A 7,975-nucleotide genomic window follows, 5' to 3' on the forward strand; every position below is an offset into this window, starting at 1 on the left:
ACTCCGATCTCTATCTGACTCACTCTGATCGAAGCCAGGACAAAATGTTTGACCGCTCCCTTTCAGCAGATGGACAGAGAGAGCCTTACCTGCACGCATCAAAAAGCACTGGCTCCAGGGTAGCTTTTTAAAACTAGTGCATACCAGTTTTTCACCACTGAAGATACTCCTGACACTGTGTTAAGCATGTTCTTTTGCACTTTGTATCCTCTCCTAACAATTTATGAAAGGCGCAGTGATTCTCACTTTCCAAATGAAGCTACTGGGGTTTAGAGAAGTTAAGTACCTTGCTCAGGATCAATTTTTATGTGGCTAAGAGCTGGGAAATACAGAAATGAATCACTAGTCCCCATGTCTCCAGAAAAGAGACACCACCACCATCAAAAACAAAGACCAGAGTAATTCACGCATTTATAGAATGGAGGACAGAAATTCACTCTGATGCTCCATCAAGGACCATTAATTCTACCTGGAGAAAAATACCAAATTCCAGAAGTTTAAAACTAACATTTACTAGATTTCTTATACATTCAAGATATCCCTTGAGACTGGAAAATAGAAATTGACAAAATAACCACCAATATTGCACAACACAATATTACTGTGACATACTACTACTGTGACATACTACTACTGTGACAGCAGGTTTTTCCTTGCTTTCCTCCTATTTCTCATTCACCTATTCCTCTTCCACCATTTGTCTTCCAAGTTTCTTTCTTTCTTTTTTTTTAAGATTATATTTATTCATGATAGACACAGAAAGAGAGAGGCAGAGACACAGGCAGAGGGAGAAGCAGGCTCCATGCAAGGAGCCCGATGTGGGACTCAATCCTGGGACTCCAGGATCATGCCCCGGGCTGAGCCACCCAGGGATCTCTCAATTTTCTTTCTTTAACCCAATCTTCTATTCCACAAATTCACCCTGGGAGAGTCTAAGCTACTCCCCAAAGTTTCAAAATCTCTCTGCTGATCAATCCTCAAATCTAGAATCAGCTCATATATCCAACAGCCTTGAGTGGAAGGCTTAACCAGAATAGCCTTCAGACATTAGCTACTGATGCATTCATCCATAGATGGGTCATTAAAAAAAAAAACAAGAAAAAATGTTTGTTTTCCATTCAGAGATGTAATAGTCCTAATTTGGAAAAACTTAGAAATTATAGAAAAGTAGAAGAAAAAGAGGTATCCATAATATAAGCATCCAGAAGTAATGGAGTCTAAAAGGGTAGAGATATTTGCCCTAATCCTAATATGCCCTGTTCTAGTAGTAAAGGCAATATAGTATAGTGTTGAAAGGGCCTCATGGACCAGATTTGTCTGGGTTCATGATCCTGGTTTAGTTATTCACTAGCGGTGTGATCCAATTTGTGAAATGGGCACTGATTAAAATAATGCATGTAAAGTGCCTGTCGGATAGCAAGTGAGTAAGATATGTTCATTCAAAATTCCTGTTTCAGGTACAAAGTAAGAACAAAGCAAAGGCAGGCAGAGAGAACTTTTTTTTTTTTTTTCCAGTTTTTTCTTTTTTAAGGCTGTTTGGTTTTGGAATCTCCACCCTATTGGAATCTGTGCCCTCTACCTCCCACCTCATTCTAGCCTCCTAGCCTCCTCCTGGCCCAATGAAACTATCTAAGCTAGATATTCTTTTTTTTAATATTTTATTTTTTTATTTATTCATGAGAGACACAGAGAGGGACAGAGAGAGGCAGAGACACAGGCAGAGAGAGAAGCAGGCTCCATGCAGGGAGCCCCACGTGGGACTTGATTCTGGGTCTCCAGGATCACACCCTGAGCTGAAGGTGGCGCTAAACCGCTGAGCCACCTGGGCTGCCCTAAGCTAGATATTCTTACCACAGTGGTCAAGAAGCCACAGAACAGCAGCTTATGAGTATGAGAGAGTTCTTCAGCCTTTGAACTCAGGATTCCTGAGGTGCAGGGTTTCTAGCCTTTTTACCACTAAGAAGCCTTTGTTATTTTCCCCAAAGTTGTGGAGGATTTGTGCACACAATAAACTGCACTAATTAACTAATAATTGCTTCATTTTCCTTTAAAACATTGAATCTGGGATCCCTGGGTGGCGCAGCGGTTTGGCGCCTGCCTTTGGCCCAGGGCGCGATCCTGGAGACCCGGGATCGAATCCCACATCGGCTCCCGGCGCATGGAGCCTGCTTCTCCCTCTGCCTGTGTCTCTGCCTCTCTCTCTCTCTCTCTCTCTCTCTGTAACTATCATAAATAAATAAAAATTTAAAAAAATAAATAAATAAAACATTGAATCTAAATTCTATATAACAGCCAACACAAGCTTCTGCTCAGCCTGAGCCTACCAGCCAACGTCATTGTGTATTAGAGTTTTAGTTGAAAGCAAAGAGGTAGCTGTTAGGAAGCCTGGGGAAAGGTTAAATGTAATTAACATCAGGCCTTTGGCAATAATGAAAACAGCTCAAAGGGCCCTTATCACTGTTGAGGACCTGGCATCTAGACCCCAAGTTTTATTTATTTATTTATTTATTTATTTATTTATTTATTTATTTATTTATTTTAAATTTATGATAGTCACACACACACACACACACACACACACACACAGAGGCAGAGACATAGGCAGAGGGAGAAGCAGGCTCCATGCACCGGGAGCCCGACGTGGGATTCGATCCTGGGTCTCCAGGATCGCGCCCTGGGCCAAAGGCAGGCGCTAAACCGCTGCGCCACCCAGGGATCCCTAGACCCCAAGTTTTAAATCACTGTGTCATTTGACAGAAAGGCCCTAGGATTATGTTATTTTTAAAAAGAGAGGGAAGCCTGGATGGCTCAGTAGGTAGAGCAAGAGATTCTTAATCTTGGGGTTGTGAGTTTGAATCCCATACTGGGTGTGGAGCCTAGTTAAAAAAATAAAAAGAAGAGAGTAAAATAAAAGAGAAGAGTAAAAAATAAAATAAAATAAAAGAGAAGAGTACTTTGTAACTATTAAATACATAGGAAATGCTAGGTGTTAGGCACTGTTAGGGAGTAAAAGGGAATTCTGCAAGTGTTTAAGATTTTGTTGGTTGTCATTAAAATCTGTTTTTATAGATTATTAGATTGAGTTTCCCACCGCAAGATACCGCCTCCTCCAGGCAGCTGTCCCTCCTCATTCTTCTAATTCCTCCATGCTTTCATCCACTGTGGCATTTATCACACTGTGGACTGTTGGAAATTAAAGATAGTGTCTTTCTCACTCTTTGGAAACTCAGCCCTCAGACAGAGCTTGGTCCAGAGCTGCTCTATTAATGCTTGTTGAATGGACAGGAAGTGGCACTTTGAAGTTTTAAGTCACATAATGAGGCCTTTTCTGAGAGGGAGGGGAGGAACCAATATTTATTGAGCATAAGAAAATGACAAGCATCACTATGTGTCCCCTTTCAAGGTCATTGGCCAAGAGATTCTATTGGCCAAAGAGTGAGATGCCCTCGCCATCTCAAAGAACTGAAAGCTGAAGGTTCTGGTGGTCTCCTGGTGGCTCGGGGGTGGGGGTGGGGGCTGTGGAACTGGGAGGTGGCAGGGAGCCAAGTGTACATATATGTGTGGTCTACGGAATTTGCAGTCACTATGCCAGGCAGAGAGCTGGGTCTTTGCTTTGGCATTGGCTGGGAGCCCCTGGGCTAGAGTCTAGTCTCTTGGGTACATCATTCCACAGACTCAAGGGTGCTTCCAGAGTACAAGATTGTTCTCACTATACTTAGAAATTACAGACCTCCACACCTCTCCCGGTCTTGAGCCCTGCTAAATTTCTATTTCTGCCTCTCAAAGATACTCCCTTCCAGAACACCAGAATATTATCTTTGACTATAGGCTTTAACCAAAGGTGGGAAGACTGGTTGTTTTCAAATCGTTTTTGGAACTGCCCAGAAATCCAGATGCTCTATGAAGCAAGAGGAAGTTTTATCCAGCCCTCAAAGATGGGTGTCTGAGGTTACTACTTTCCTGGCCCAAGGGAGACCTTAGAGGTACTTTTAAAAAGCCCAATACCAGGACACCTGGGTGGCTCAAAGGTTGAGCACCTGTCTTCGGATCAGGGCCTGCCTGATCCTGGGATCCGGGATCCAGTTCCACATTGGGCTCCCTGTGAGGAACCTGCTTCTTCCTCTGCCTATGTCTCTGCCTCTCCCTCTCTGTGTGTGTCTCATGAGTAAATAAATAAATCTTTTAAAAAATAAAATAAAAAGCGCAATGCCTTACTAACTATACATTCTTCAGGCATTCAAAGCCATCTACAGTCTGACGCCAAACTAACTCATACTGTTTTATTCTTTTGTTTATTTATTTTTGTGTTTCTGTTTATATAACTTTATTAAGTTATAATTAACAACTACACATATTTAAAATGAATTTTGACATAGGTATATCTCTATGAAACCCTCCCTCCACTCACGATGATGAACATATCCATCACCTATAAAGGTTTTATCCTTCCCTACCTCATTTCTTTCACTGAATCCTGCTTTGTAGCCAGGCTGGGTCCTCTCCAGAATAGGCCTCCTACATTGCCCCTGACCCCCACTCCAAGTCTTTCCTTTATCTTACAACCTTCCCTGCATTTACTAGGTCTCAGCTCACCACTTTTTTTTTTTTAAGATTTTATTCATTTATTCATGAGAGACCCAGATTGAGAGAGAGAGGCACAGACACAGGCAGAGGGAGAAACAGGCTCCACGCAGGGAGCCCAACGTGGGACTCGATCCCGGATCCCGGGATCATACCCTGGGCGGAAGGCAGATGCTCAACCGCTGAGCCATCCAGGCATCCCAGCTCACCACTTCTTTCATCAGGAAAGCCCCTCCCAGTGCCCTCCCACTATAACTAAGTGGGATTTATTTTAGGAATACAAGAGTGGTTTAACACAAGAAAAATAATCAATATAAGACATCATATTAATAGAATGAAGGGGGGGAACCATACAATCATCTCAATTGATGCCAGAGAAAGCATCTGACACAAATCCAGCACTCTTTCACAATTAAATCTGTCAGAACACTAAGACTACAACTTCCCTAACATGATAAAGGACATTAATAAAAAGCCCACAGATAATGATATTTGATGGCAAGGTTAAAAGCCTTCTTTTGTGATCAGGAACAAGACAAGGATGTCCTCTTTCACCAGTGCTATGCAGCACAGTGTCAGAAGTTCCAGCCAGAGCAATTAGATGAGAAAAATAGGTATCCAGATGGGAAAAGAGTAAAACTACATCTATTTAAGGAGGGCATGATCCTACATATAGAAAATACTAAAGAATCCACAAGAAAACTACTAGAGCTAATAAGTGAATCCAGCAAAATTGGAGGTTATGAGATCAACAAACAAAAATTAGTTGCTTCTGTACAATAAACATCTGAAGAACAAATTAAGACAGCAATTCCAATAACAATAGCATCTAAAGAATATCTATGAATAACATGTAACCAAGGAAGTGAAAGACTTATCCACTGAAAACTACAAAACTTGCTCAAAGAAATAAGACCTAAATAAGTGGAAAGGCATCTCATCTTCATAGATAGGAATACTGAATATTGTTAAGATGTCAATACTACCCAAAGCAATCTAAAGATTCAACATAACTGCTTCCATGGTTCATAATTTAAACTTCTAATAACTTTTTTTCAGAAATGGAAAAGCCAATCCTCAAATTTGCATATAATTGCAAGGGACCCCAAGTATACAAAATAATCTTGAAAAAGAAGAAAGTTAAGGACTCATACTCCTGATGTGAAAACTTACTATAAAACTAAAATAATCAAAACAGTGTGGCAATGGCAAAAGGATAAGTATATATACCAAAGGAATAGAAGTGAAAGTCTAGAAATAAACCTTCATAAATATAGGCAACTGATTTTTGACTAGGGTGCTATATCCATTCAGTAAGAGAAAGATAGTTGTTTCAACAGATAGCACTAGGATAACTGGATTACCACAAACAAAAGAATGAAGTCGGACTTTTACCTCAAGCCATATACAAAAATTTATTCACAATGCATTAATGATCTAAATATAAGATCTGTAACCATAAAAAATAAAATAAAAAACATAAAAAAGAGCTGTAACCATAAAACTCTTAGAAGAAAACGTAGGGGTAAATCTTCATGACCTTGGATTTGGCAATGGATTTTTTCTTATTAAATAATTTGTAGGCCCAATACAGGGCTTGAACTCAATCTAGAGATCAAAAGTCTCATGATCTACCAACTGAGCCAGCCAGGCACCCCTTGGAAATGGATTCTTAGATATGACATCAAAAGCATAAATAACAACAATAACAAAAATAGATAAATTGAACATTATCACAGTAGAAAATTTTTTGTTCATCAAATGATGCTATCAAGAAAGTGAAAATACAATCCACAGAAGGAAGAAAATATAGTCAATTTTTGTTCCTCTCAATAGTTATGTTCTATAGAGTCACTAATTCAGTGAATACTGAACAAATTCTCCTAGGGAGAATCCTGGGAGTTTTTCGATCATAACGTTTTCATAAACTGATTAATACATAACCTGTTTTATGTGTTCTTCTGTTTAAAGATACCCTATTTAATATACATTGTTGATTCATTAACATTGAACTCTCAGCCGACAGCACCATAACTCATGCCTGAATAAAGCTTGTCTAACACGTGTTTTCTCCATAAGGCACTTAACAGCCTTCTTGCATTTATGAACACTAGACAGTGCTTCAGCACAACACTTAGGGTCATTTTAAACAGCTAAATCACCAAGAAAAGACGCAAAAATACTTTAAAAGTGGCACTAACAGACTACAGAAGGGATGTTTCTTTATAATCTGAGAGTTGAAATAAGAGGCAAAGCATAACTTTTTTTTTTTAAACTTCATCTGGGAACACGCAGTTTGACAATTCAAATGTTTTGCCACCATTCACATGTGTGTGGATGAGCACAAAAGTGCCATGAATATTGATTTCAGGATTGCAAATAAATGTTAGTGAGTAGTCAAATTTCATAAACAGAATCTGTGGATAATGAGAAGTGACTGTATCTGCAAATCATATAATCTGTTAAAGGTTTCCATCCAAAATATACAAAGAACCCCTAAAACTCAACGACAAAAAGCAACGCAATTATACTTGGGCAAAGGACTTGAACACACACTTACTTCTCCAAAGAAAATCTATAAATAGTCAATAAACAGCTAAAAGATGTGGAACATCATTAGTCATTAGAGAAATGCAAATCAAAACTATGAGACACCACTTCATACCTATTAGGATAGTAATACTAGTAGTAATAATAATAATAATAATAATAATAATAACTTTTTAAAACTGAAAATAAAAAATGTTGGCTAGGATACAAAGAAACTGGAGTAAAATGGTTACAGACACTATGGAAGACATTTTGTCACTGTAGAAAAGTTTGGTGGTTCCTCAAAAATTTAAACACAGAATTACTATTTGATTCAGCAATTCTGCTCCTAGATAAATACCTGAAAGAACTGAAAACAGAGACTCTAAATGGATACTTATACACGCCCATGTTTACTGTAGCATTTTTCTGGCCAAAAGGTAAAAACAACTCAAATGTCTATCGTCTATCAACAGAAGAATAAATAAAATGTATATATTGGATTGTTCAATCACTATGTTGTATACTTGAAACTAATGTAACATCGTGTGGCAACTATACTCAAATAAAACAACAAACAAACAAAACACAGCTACCATCTGGAATATTATTCTGCCATAAAAAGTAACAGAAGTACCTGGGGTGGCTCAATCAGTTAAGCCTCCGACTCTTGATCTTGGTTCAGGTCTTGATCTCAGGGTTCAAGACCAAGATCTCATGAGTTCAAGCCCCATACTGGGCTCCACGCTGGGCATGGAGCCTACTTAAAAAAAAAAAAAAAAAGGAACAAAGTACTGATATATATTACAACATGAATGCACCTTGAAAACATTATGATAATCAAGTACAAAAGGAAAAGTATTGT

The sequence above is a fragment of the Canis lupus genome, chromosome 14 (assembly GCF_048164855.1).
Source record: "Canis lupus baileyi chromosome 14, mCanLup2.hap1, whole genome shotgun sequence".
Taxonomy (NCBI): Eukaryota; Metazoa; Chordata; class Mammalia; order Carnivora; family Canidae; genus Canis; species Canis lupus.